Source organism: Triticum aestivum, chromosome 7D (assembly GCF_018294505.1).
Source record: "Triticum aestivum cultivar Chinese Spring chromosome 7D, IWGSC CS RefSeq v2.1, whole genome shotgun sequence".
Lineage (NCBI taxonomy): Eukaryota > Viridiplantae > Streptophyta > Magnoliopsida > Poales > Poaceae > Triticum > Triticum aestivum.
The window spans coordinates 221,094,818-221,108,355 of NC_057814.1; positions in this window are offsets into that span (position 1 = coordinate 221,094,818).

The window sequence follows — 13,538 nt, forward strand, 5'->3', positions numbered from 1 at the left end:
TCCGAGGGTGAGTAGGGCATGGGAGGTGGCAGGGCATGGTGTGCCAACTGGCCGGTCCGTCTCCCATGTTCTACTCTTCCTCCCCGGAGACCACACCTTCACTTCACGGGTCTTGAACCCCGCCCCCGTACATGGAGATAGCAGATGGAGGACGTCAGTCGCCGCCATAGAATAGGTTTTGGGTCGGGTTTCTTTTATTATTTTTTTGTCCTATAAAAGTTCGAAATGTAATGAAAATCTGTTTGCATTAATCTCGTCCGGTGTATATGTACTTTCACAATAATAGTAAGATATATTGTAGGAGTATATGGATTGATGATTCGTTTTTGTGTGTATAAACTTAGAAGGTTTGACCCGAGACAAAGCTAACATGCGAAGTAAATAAACACATAGGGTCTACATACACAATTTATCTTAGGCACTCCAATAGTACGTCCACTACACATTCACGCATTTCACATCTTTCTACATCTATGGGAACCTACGAAAGGGTTAACGTAAATTGCCTCTCTCTCTCTCTCCTCCCGGATTTTCATGGTGGTGGGCCCCTCCCTCCCCCCAATCTACAATCAACAGCTCACACGTTTCTCATTACATCAATTACGTAACTGGGATTATGTAGGTGTAGCATGACTCGTCCTAAAAAAACCAACTCAGCCAACCTCCAACCATATCGCGCGGGAAAATACCCGGCCACGCCGTTTTAGTCGGGATTACCGGATTACTAGTAGTAGTATCGATGGATCGCGCAAAGCACCATGGTTTTTTTGAGGGGGCGAAGCACCATGTTTAAAAAGAAAAAAGGCGGTACACTCACAGCACCCCTGTCGCGGACGCATTGCACCCCACACACGTTCGGTCCTGCACACGGCTCACGCAAACGGAACGCGCTTCGGCTTGACTCTTTGATGACACGTGGGACAGCACTTGGAGAAACTGACCATGCGCCAAACTCCCCCCGCCCACCGCGTGAAAATCCCCCCCCCCAAAATTCCCCCCAAATCCCAAATTCAACCGCCCTTCAGCCAACTAGCCAACAATATTCCCCAAACACCCCTCCCCCCAGCGCCCTCCACTCCATTCACTCTGAGAAAGCCGCCCTCCCCGCAGCGCTGATATGTCGGCACCGTGGTTCGTCGAGGGGGATGCACGGTGATCCTCTTGCTCCCACAGTACGCTCTCATGGACTGCCGTCCTCTAGCTGCGCCGCCACTGCTTGTGGAGACGCATGGCGGTCAGCGCCGCCACCACTTGCGACGTTCGTGTGGAGATGCACGGCGGTCAGCTTCTCCCACGGTACGCGCATTCTAAACTGAGGCCCCGTGCACGTTAGTGTAGCGCTGAATGTTAGCGGACAGACGATGTTAATCCCACTGTTTGCCAAAGTAGTTTACAGTCAATATGCTCTGCTTAAGAAGCTTCCTTGCCCTGTTCTGCACTCAATCTGCTTAGCTGAGATGGCATGCCAAGCCCGATTAGTTGCTAAAATATCCTGGCATATATTTATTGTGACGTAGATTGCCATGGTCTAGTAGCCAATCTGTCAGGTGAAATAGCTCTACACCCTTTTATACTCGATCTTTGTTGCTGAGATGGCCTTCGATAGTTTGATGGCTGTGTGCTCGGCCTCTTTGACTACTGAAACAGCCTGCCATAATTTAGCACTCAAATATGTTTGCTGAATTAGCTTTACATATATTTCGTTACTTAGATATGCTTGTCCAAATATCTTGCCATAGCCTTAGACATCGACCTAGGTATTTTTTTCCTGGACTTCATAAAAAAGCATATATGTTTTTCCTGTAATATCTAGTATAACAACTAATTTGTATGTCTAACAGATGGACAGGACTTGGATAACTTCTGCTTGAAGATTCTCCGCTGCATATGTCGAGGGGGTTGAAAACTTCATGAACTTTACCAGAGCTGAGTACAGTGGTCCGAAATCAGATGTGCTCTGCCCGTGTAGAAGTTGTATGAATTCAGTTAAAAGACCCTAGTCAACTGTGCAAAATCATCTACACTTGTATGGGATGTCGGTCACATATACTAGGTGGGTTCATCATGGTGAAGCTGTGAACGTCAATGTTGCTGACTATGTGGAAGCAGCTATCACCATCTTGATCTGCCTGATGCTCAGGTGGAAGAGGAGGAGGTAGTGGTGGCGGCAGAGCTAGTGAGTTTGACCAACATTGAAAAAATGCTACGAAATGCTCGTGCATTTCATGAGCTTTCACCTGCAGAAGAAATGGGCCGACATGTTGGAACAATGCAATGTGGCTGTCACCCCAGGAAATAAGCTATTAGTATTCTTAGCTATGGTCACCTTTCTTCAGGTGAAGACATCTGAGCAGATGACCAACGCATCATTTGATGCGATGTTGGCTGCTTTCCGCAAATCTTTCCCAGATGCGTTTAAGCTGCCACACACCTACAGTAAAATGAAGAATAATTGTGTTCTGTTCCATGTTTGTAAGAGTAATTGTGTTCTGTTCTGGAAAGATTATGTCAACTTAAGTGAATGCCCAAAATGCAAATCATCAAGATGGAAAGATGGCGATGCTGTGAAGAGGATTCCTCATAATGTTCTGAGACATTTTCCAATTATACCAAGATTGCAGATGTTGTTTCATGATGCTGAAACAAGAGAGGATGTACTGTGGCATTCTAGGAACCAGGAGTACAAAGATCAGAATGTAATGAGCCATCCATCTCATGGTAGTGAGTGGAAAAGCTTCAATCATAAACACAAAAAGTTTGTTGCTGACCCGAGAAACATTAGACTTGGCTTAGCTTCAGATGGATTTAACCCATTTGGCCACCAGAGCGCCACATATAGCATGTGGCTAGTGCTTGTTATCCCTTACAATATGCCTCCAAATGTCTGCACCAAAGAATCAAAGTACATGATGGCCTTGCACATCCCAGGTCCAAAAAGTCTTGGAAAGGATTTTGATTTATTCATGGAGCCTCTTGTGGAGGAACTTCAACAGCTGTGGAGGGGTGTTCTCACTCGAGACCTATATAGCAGCCCACGAGCTGATTTCTTTCTACGTGCTGTTATAATTTGGTGCATCCATGATTATCCGGCTTTGGGCACTATGCCAGGGTGAACGACACATGGTTACAATGCATGTGTTCGCTGTGACAGGAATCCGCTATCATACGCAATACCTAGCAAGATTGTTACGTTGGACACCGTCGTTTCCTTGTCAAGGACAAGCCACGTCCTACAAAAGACCGAAGACATGTGCTCATTGCAAAGCATGAAAACCGTGATGCGCCAAAGAGGCTCACCGCCGATGAGTTGCAAGTGAATTAGAGAAGGTAGGTATATTACACCAGGAAACCATCCTGATAATGGTAGCGGGAAAAGGAAGCGTGGAAGGGCAAAAGAGAGATTATTGTTTACCCGTAGGTCCACTTTGTGGGACTTGGAGTATTGGAAAGATTTGGATCTGCGACACAATCTTGATGTGATGCACATCGAGAAAAGTATATGTGACAGCATTACCGGCACACTTCTTAATATTGAAGGCAAGACGAAAGATACCTTAAAATCTAGCATTGATTTAACACACGTGGGTATCAGAAAGGATTTGCAGGTGCAAGATGAAGTTAAACCACGGGATATGGCACCAGCTATGTACGTCTTGGACAAGGTAAAAAGAAAAGAATTTTGCGAGGTCCTGTCACATGTGAGATTCCCACATGGATTTGCTTCCAACCCTGAAAGGAGAGTCAGTGCAGATGGAAACAAGGTACAAGGGCTCATGACTGCCACGTCCTACTTCAAAGGGTTTTACCTGTTATCCTTAGAGGATTGGGCCGCCCTGACTTACACACAGCAGTTGCGGAGTTGGGACCATTCTTCAGGGAACTCTGCAGTAGCAATATCAGGATAGATGCTTTGGAGCATCTTAGAGATAACATACCAACTATCCTATGCGACCTTGAGAAGATATAACCTCCAGCCTTTTTTGATGTGATGATGCATTTGGCTGTTCATCTACCTGATGAGGCACTACTTAGAGGTCCAGTACAGTATGGTTGGATGTACCCTATTGAAAGGCAGCTAGGAACTTTCAAGGGCTATGTTAGGAACAGAGCTAGACTCGAGGATTCCATTGCAGAGGCCAACATTGCTACAGAAGCGTTGACATTCTGCTCAAAATACATTGAAACAGCTGATCAGCTTAGCAAAGAGGTGGGTGAAATCAATCCCGGGCTCAATGTTTCCGATTGTTTTGTTCGAGTTACAAGGAAGAGTTGACAAGACGACAAACCTAAAGATTTGGACAAAATGGTTTCGTATGTGTTGAATAACTATCCTGAGATACTACCTTATATCAAGTAAGTGCTAAGTACTGCAACTTATACATTGTAATCTACTAAACTTGCGGCATATTCTTATATATTTAGATGTTTGACGTGATCACTATGTTGTGCAGCATCTACAAAAAGGAGTTACTGCCGCAAAATCTAAGAAACATTGACTAACTGGTTATGGCAGGATTTGCGAAATTGTTCAAGAGCCATGTAAGCTTTTGAATTGCACTGTCAGTTTTTTTAATATATTGAGTACTTAAGATGATGTGCTTGTCTATTTTCTAACCATAGGTTAAGAAGATGTGGGAGGATGGGCAGGCAGTTGATGATGCCCTTTACGCACTAGCAATGGGTCCTGATACTCGGGTAAGGCATTATGAATATTGCATTGTTGGAGATGTGCGCTACAACACCCTTGCATGCGACGAAGGCAGGAAGACACAAAATAGTGCCATCATGAGCACGGAAACGTACAGCAGAGAGACAACTGAAATGTATGCTAACATAACAGGCATTGTTCAGTTGCAGTATATCTCCAGTTTTGAGGTTCGTCGGTGTGTGGTTATGTTGTGCTGTCGTTGGTATAACCTGTTTTCCAGGATCGCAAAACCCAGAGCTGATGATTATTTCAAATCCATCAATGTCAAGGCGGCGTACCAGACCAACGAGCCTTTTATTTTGGCAAATCAAGCAACACAGATACTTTTCTTGGAAGACACATTTGCACGTAGCGATGACTGGAGAGTATTGCAAAGGTTTGAGCAGAGGAATTCGTTTAATGAAGTTGCGCAACAAGATGATGCTTACACTGCTCCTGATGTACAAGATTCCACAGATGTTCCTAATATCTTTGAGAACCATCATGTCTGGCTGTGGACATACAAGAGTTGATCAAGAAGAATCCAACATTCGAGGACATTGAGGATGAAGAAGAAGATGCCACTTTGGGGAATTACAATTCAGACTGATACACATGGCGAAGATGTTGACGTTGCTGCTGCGGATGATGATTAGATTGCTTTTGTTGTATTTGCCTCTCAGAAGACATTTTTTATCTACTATGTGAAATTGTGTTTGCTATGACAACTGAAACCTGATGAACTTGTTGTTTAGTACTCTGCTGTGAGAACATCACTTATTATGTATGTTGATTTGTGTTTCGTGATTGCATGACGACTAAAATATGATGACATTGTTGTTTAGTTGTACTCAAATTTGGCTGTGAAACTTGAATTTAATGACATAGTTTGCTGTTGGACTGCAATTTGCTCGATGTCTTCGAATGGGAACAAAGCTGACCCGACAGGGCCTCTGCTACTTTATTTATTTATTAGCAAAAGGGCCTCTGTTATTTATTTATTTATGAGCAAAAGGGGATACCCCCCTGAGGGAGTCGTGGACTAAGGGGTCCTCGGGCGTCTGACCTGTTATACATGGACTGGACTGATGGGCCGTGAAGATACGAAGACCGAAGACTTTCTCCCGTGTCCGGATGGGACTCTCCTTGGCGTGGATGGCAAGCTTGGCGACCAAATATGAATATTCCTTTCTCGGTAACCGACTTTATGTAACCCTAGATCCCTCCGGTGTCTATATAAACCAGAGGGCTAGGTCCGTAGAGGCCAAGATTCATTATCATAGTCATACAGGCTAGACTTCTAGGGTTTTAGCCATTACGATCTTATGGTAGATCAACTCTTGTAATACTCATATTCATCAAGATCAATCAAACAGGAAGTAGGGTATTACCTCCATAGAGTGGGCCCGAACCTAGGTAAACATTGTGTCCCCTATCTCCTGTTACCATCGACCTTAGACGCACAGTTCGGGACCCCCTACCCGAGATCCGCCGGTTTTGACACCGACATTGGTGCTTTCATTCAGAGTTCCACTATGCCGTCCTCAAAAGGTTTGATGGCTCCCTCAATCATCAACAGCAATGTTGTCCAGGGGGAAGTCTTCCTCCCCGGACAGATCTTCGTATTCGGCGGCTTCGCACTGCGGGCCAACTTGCTTGGCCATCTGGAGCAAATCGATAGCTATGCCCCTGGCCATCAGGTCAGATTTGGAAGCTTAAACTACGTCGCTGATATCCGCGGAGACCTGATCTTCGACGGATTCGAGACCACGGCGGCCACTCCCTGCCACCACGATGAACATGACATAAATCTGTCATCGGACCATACCCAGGAGATAGCACCTGTAACTACTCTGGCCCTAGATCCAGAGCAGATCGCGCCATCCGAGGAAGGGAAGCTCAACCCCGCCACGAAAGCCGCAGACGCAGCGGCGTTGGAGCCGCACACAGACCTAACTTCGAGTGACACCTGTGTCACCGGAACCATGGACTCGTCTCTGGCTACAGGTTCCGAACCTTGCGCGTCCGCATACGAGCTCGATCGGTCATCGGTCATCGAATTCAGCTCCGCGGACATCTTCCGGCACTCGCCTTTGGGCGATGTGCTAAACTCATTAAAAACTCTATCCTTAGCGGGGGACTCTCAGCCGAATTATATCCGGTCCGAACAGGAGGCTGATGACGGTGAATTTCATTTCCTACCCACCGCCCAATACATAGCCACTATCGATGACCTAGCCGACATGCTCGATTACGGCTCCGAAGACATCGACGGTATGGATGACGATGCCGATGAGGAGCAAGGCCAAAACCCGCCGTTTACCGGACGCTGGACGGCCACTTCTTCGTGCGATGTGTACATGGTGGATACACCCAAAGAAATTAACGATGATGACAAAGAAAATCCAGTCGAGGATAAACCTCCTGAGACACAGCCAGAGCGTCGGCGTCAGCGGCGCCGCTCTAAGTCACATCATGGAAAAGACAGCAATACCGGCATGGAAGAGAACTATACTCCGGACAATGCCGAAGACAATGAAGATCCCATTGAGGCAACATCTGAACAGGAGGGACGGGAAGATGGGCAAGTCAGCCCTGATGAACAAGCCATGCACAAAAACTCGGAGGACAGTAATTACCTTCCGATCTCCGAGGATGAGGTGAGCCTCGGCGACGAGGACTTCGTCGTGCCTGAGGAACCTCTCGGACAGGAGCGCTTTAAGCGCCGGCTAATAGCCACTGCAAGGAGCCTGAAAAAGAAACAGCAGCAGCTTCAAGCTGACCAAGATCTGCTCAATGACAGATGGACGGATGTCCTGGCAGCCGAAGAATACCGCCTCAAGCGCCCAGCCAAAAGTTACCCGGAGCACAAATTGCTACCCCAGTTCGATGATGAGGTGCTGGAGCACGTTCCATCATCGCGCAATGCGGCTGACCGACCATTACGCGGTCAGGACAAAACGGCAACAAAAGCCGAACACCAGCCCGTCCTACCTCACCATAAAGACAGAGATAAAATAGCTTGGGGTTACACATATGACCTTCGGCAGGACCTGGACAATAGAGCAGGATGTACCAGATCGACCTACGGATCGTGAGGGCGTGCCTCAACACGCGACTACGGCTACCTATCCAGTCGTGACAAACCTAATCACACCCGGGCCGAAACCAGCAGACGGACTCCATCCGAGCTACGTCGCGATGTGGCCCGACATAGAGGCGCCGCACACCCTCTTTGCTTCACTGATGAAGTAATGGAGCACGAATTCCCAGAAGGGTTTAAACCCGTGAACATAGAATCATATGATGGAACAACTGATCCCGCGGTATGGATTGAGGATTTTCTTCTCCATATACATATGGCCCGCGGCGATGATCTCCATGCCATCAAATATCTACCACTGAAACTCAAAGGGCCAGCTCGGCGCTGGCTAAATAGTCTGCCCGAAAACTCCGTTGGCAGCTGGGAGGACCTAGAAGACGCCTTCCGCGATAACTTCCAGGGTACATATGTCCGACCACAAGATGCCGACGACTTAAGTCACATTGTCCAGCAGCCCGGAGAGTGAGCCAGGGAGCTCTGGACTAGATTCTTAGTTAAAAAGAACCAAGTCGTTGACTGTCAGGACGCGGAAGCCCTAGCGGCCTTCAAACATAGCGTCCGGGATGAGTGGCTCGCCCGCCATCTCGGGCAAGAAAAACCAAAATCCATGTCAGCCCTTACCGCTCTGATGACCCGCTTTTGCATGAGATAAGATAGCTGGCTCGCTCGTAGAAGCAACAGCGCCAGCGATCTGGGCACTTCCGAAGTCCGAGACGGCATAGTGGTCAACGCCGGATTCAGAGGCCCTAAACCCGGTCAACGGAAAAATCCATTCAAGGCAAACAGAGATGGACCATCCAATTTAGACAAGATATTGGATCGGCCCTGCCAGATTCATGGCAACCCCGGTAAGCCAGCCAATCACGCCAACAGAAGCTGTTGGGTCTTCAAACAGGCGGCAAGCTCAATGCCAAACACAAGGGGAAGAGGCCGCCCGGCGACAGCGACGACGAGGAGACTCACCAACCAAACACCGGGGGTCAGAAGCAATTTCCCCCCGAAGTAAAAACAGTGAACATGGTATAAATGACACACACACCCCTACGGGGGAGCGCACGGAGCGCTCCCTTCGAGCCGAGGATCATACTACGGCTATTTCAGCCAAAGTACAAGGCGGCCTTATCAAACCGCATACCTCGTCGCCCATTAAGCCGCCGGTCTCCATTCAGCAGGACCGACCAATTTCGGAGCTGGACTAGCAGTTCGGCTTCCGCCATCCGCCTGATACACCTGCGAAATCTGTACCGCGCATACATAACTATGCACTTAAAATACCCTGGGCATCGACGGAAGCACTATACGGACGGGCCTACAAGTACGCCCATAACCTCCTTCCTTTTTCTTTTCTAACTACTCTTTCTTATTTGTTATCCTTTACCACAGGCGACTCAAAGGCTGGTCATCTCACGGACTCTATCGAAGTTCGGGTTCGTATACTCACCCAAAGGCTATTCCTGTTAAGGAGCCCCTTCGCCGAGGAAAGGCGGCGCAGACATGCAACAGGAGGTCCAAGATAACTTTTTGTAGACCGCACTCTCTATTTCGAGCTTGTAAAGTGCCTTTTTTCCTCAGCCTTCGACCCCTGGCATGTCAAATAGCCGGGGTTGTGGCGTTATTATCTGTAAAATGTCGATTGGCATATCACTCAGGTTCCAGTAAACGTACTCCGTACTCACTTTTCTAAAGAACTGAATTTTGCTCCTTTGGTTCTTTAACACACGCACCCCGCATAACTTGCCAGGGGCTCGGTATGGGAACAAATGAGTCGCCAACAAGGTCCGAACAGCTTTATAGCGTACTTCGGCATCGCGAGTTCGGCCTTATATGCATCAGCTCCGAATCATGTCTTGGGTCAATAGTTCGGTTGCCCGGCTCCTGTGCCTACTACCTTATGTTCCGCTCTATCGGCTAGGTTAGTAAAGGGAGAACTACTGCGATTGTGTTTCCGGTTCGTCCGGTCAAGCACCTCAGTAGAGAAAGCCGAAAACTGACTGTCATGATGCGGCGAGAGCTGGTCAACCGCTCGATGACTTATCGGAATCTTTCGCGATTCCCTCCATTTTACACGAAGGACCTTACTTCAGGTCATACATGTAACGCACCGTATTGGGATAACAGCGTACATACCAGGGGCTATATCGTAGACCCACCATAAAACTCCTATGGCTAAGTGAAAGTGTTAACACCCTATAGTCTGATTGCCTAGTTCGCCGCATTGACACCTCCTTTACGGACCAAGACGTTGGGTTAAGAGTGATCAAATGCTTTTCCGAACACCCCCGTACTTTCTACGAGGGGGCTGAAGCCGACGACTGGAAAACTTTCAGATTATACAAGAAACGGCCGTACAGGAGGAATCAAAGCTTTTACGCGACATTATCAAAACATAACTTTAATTATATCATAATATTATCTTTTACAATCTCGGTATATTCATTCAAAGATTATATTCTTTGAGCACTGACCCTCTATCAAGCGGGCGCCCTCCAGGACATCTTTGAAATAATACTCCGGCGGGTGTTTGTCCTTGCCCTCGGGTGGACTCCTCGCTGCAATATCGACGGCCTTCATCTTTGCCCAATACATCTTGACACGGGCAAACGCCATCCGTGCACCCTCAATGCACAATGATCGCTTCATAGCGTCAATATGCGGCACTACCTCCATAAGTCGCCGCACTACACCGAAATAACTATTCGGCACCGGCTCAATCGGCCACAGCCGGACCACCAAGTCCTTCATGACCGAACCGGATATTCTGTGGAGCTCGGCCCATTGGGTCATCTATTCGTTCAGCATCAGCGGGCACTTCGGCGCACCGAATTGTGACCAGAAAAGCTTCTCCGTCGCATACCCTTCTTGCGCTTGGTAAAATTGCCGCATCATAGGCACTCTTTGGCAAGTCCAATAACGCGTCTGGAGAGCTCCACATTTGATTAAGCGGGGCATACTTCGGATCGCCGAATTTAGTCTGAAATAGAAATGGCTTACCGACCGCTATATCTCCGGCTTGCCGGATCTCCTCCCGAGCCACTCTCGACTCGGATCGTGCTTCTCTCGCCTCTCGTAAGGCCTTCTCGAGTTCGGCTATATTTGCCTTGTTCTCCTCCTTGAGTGCTTGCCATTTGCCAGTGACATCATTTAAATATTGCTCTATGGAAAATATTCTTTCCTCGCACTGGCGCCACGCAGCCTGTTCGGCCTTTAACTCCTCAGCTACCCTCTCGGCAGCCGCGTTACTCATCCGGGCTTGCCCCCTGTCTCGGGCAAGCTCCCCTCGCAGGGCCTCAACGGCAGCAGCTCCGTCTGCTGATTGAGCAGGTGTCAGTGCATAAATCTCAAGCTTTTGCGCTCATGTTATCATACATATATATGCCGCATACTCAGAACATACCGTGCGCTTCGTCAAGCCGCCTGTTAATAAGCATGACGTCGTCCTCCGCCACATCAAGCTTCTGCTTCAGATCGGCAGCCTCCGTAGTGTGGGCAGTCGCCAGGGAGGTAATAGCCTGTGTTCCAATTAAATCAGATTATTTCCTGGGCATATCTTTTTCGATCCTCTGATCGTCTCCCTTGGGAGGCCTATCAGAGTCTCAGGGGCTACTATCTATACACAGGTGCATTTTGCGACCAAAGCACAATTGAAAATATTACATTACGAACCTCGAAGCCTCTTAGCAGGCCCGTGAAGGCTTCATTCAATCCGCTTTTCACGGACAGAACCCTTTCAACCACCGTACCCATCAAGGTACGATGTTCCTCCGAGACGGACGCATGTTGCAGCATGTCCGTCAGTGTATCTGGCACCTCTTTATCCCTGGAAGCAACCGTAGGAGTACGGACTCCCTTTGAGGGGATCCGTTTAGTCGACCCTAGAGTCATCCCTGGCTGTAAACCGGACAGTCCGGGGCCTTTGTTGTCGATCCTCGTTGGCACCGCACACCTCGGACCCGGGGCGACCAAAGTGTCACCTTCGGGTGATGTCTTCATCATCCCTTGCACCGCTTGTTGATCGGGAGAGACCCTCCGGGACGACACCTCGAAGTCGTCCGCCCTGTTGGGCGAGGAAGCCGGTGGAGGCGTCTCACTTTCCATCATCTCCGGAAGAAGATCCCCCGAGGAAGAGGATTGTTGAAGAAGACTGCATGCCGGACTGCAAAACATATATTCTAGATGTTACCCTTGTAACAGGAAAGGAACAGGACATGTTTAAAACACCCTTGTTCACTTACGAATCGGTTAAAGGCTTGTCCTCATGATGGGACTGTGCGACAACGTTGTCCTCCAAGTCCGAGCCACCCGAGAGGGGCATCTTGCCTCGCTTAGGAGCCTTTTCCACCCAATCCTCGGAGGCGGCCCTTTTCTTACCATGGGGAGAGAGGATGTTGGTTTCTCCTCCTTTTTCGCCTTCGGGCGAGGGAGTTCTAATCTCCCCGGACATAGTGTCCGATATACCTTCAGAATGAAGGCCACCTTTGGACTTCCCGCGCCCCACCTTGTCCTCTTTCACAGGCACCTGGTATGGTGCAGGGGCCAGCATCCTTGCTAGCACGGGATCTGCTGAGTCTTCGGGAAGGGGGCCGAACACCTAATTCGCTCTGCTTTCTTTATCCAGCCCTGGAAGAAGATGATTTGCTCAGTATCTTGTTACGGGATACTGAACTAAAAGATGTTCGGGAGTCGAGTGCTTACCGAGGTATCCGGATGGTTGCAGTCGAGGCCGATGTCCTCGGTGGTGTCCGGCCACTATTTTCGTGTTCCGAAAAACAACTTCCACATTCCCTTGTGTGTCGTGCCGAAGAAGTGTTGAAGTGTCCATGGTCCTTCCGGACTAAACTCCGATATACGGAGAGGCCGTCGCTGGCACAGTAGGGCTCGGCGAATTAGCATTACTTGAACCACGTTGATAAGATTGATGTTCCTCTCAAGGAGGCACCGGATGCGGCTCTGCAGAGTCTGCACTTCATCAATTGATCCCCGGTCCAGCCCCTTATTAATCCATGATGCAAGATGTAATGGAGGTCCAGATCGGAATGCAGGTATAACTGCCCACTTGGTATCGCAGGGTTCAGTGACATAAAACCACTCCTGCTGCCATTGGTTGGAAGTTTCGGTGAAGGAGCCTTTTGGCCAGACATTGGTGAGCCTGCTCACTATGGCACCACCGCACTCCGCTTGTTTCCCGTCGACTACCTTCGGCTTGACACTAAAGGTCTTGAGCCATAAGCCGAAGTGTGGGGGAATACGGGGTAAGGCCTCGCACGTGATAATGAATGCCGAGACGTGAAGAAAAGAATCTGGGGCTAGATCATGAAAATCTTGTCCGTAAGAAAACATGAGCCCCGGACAAAGGGATGAAGAGCGAATCCTAGTCCTTGGAGGAAGTGGGAGATGAATACGACCCTCTCACCGGATCTGGGAGTGGGAATAACCTGTCCTTGAGCAGGAAGCCTGTGGGGTATCTCCGCGGTCAGATATCTGGCCGCCCGGAGCTTCACAATATCCTCCTCTGTAACAGAGGAAGCCATCCATCGGCCCTGTGGGCTAGGTCCGGCCTTGATTGGGAAGCTCGAAATAATGAAATTGAACCTTGGGTGCTGGAACTCGAGGTTGCAAGGGCTGAGAACATGGGCGGCGTAAAAGAAAAGACGGCCCTTGGCTCCTTTATAAAGGCGATTGATATCGAACGCCGCCTCTTAAGCCTTGAAACTTACCTATTCCTAAGGGATCATGCCAACGGAACGGTTG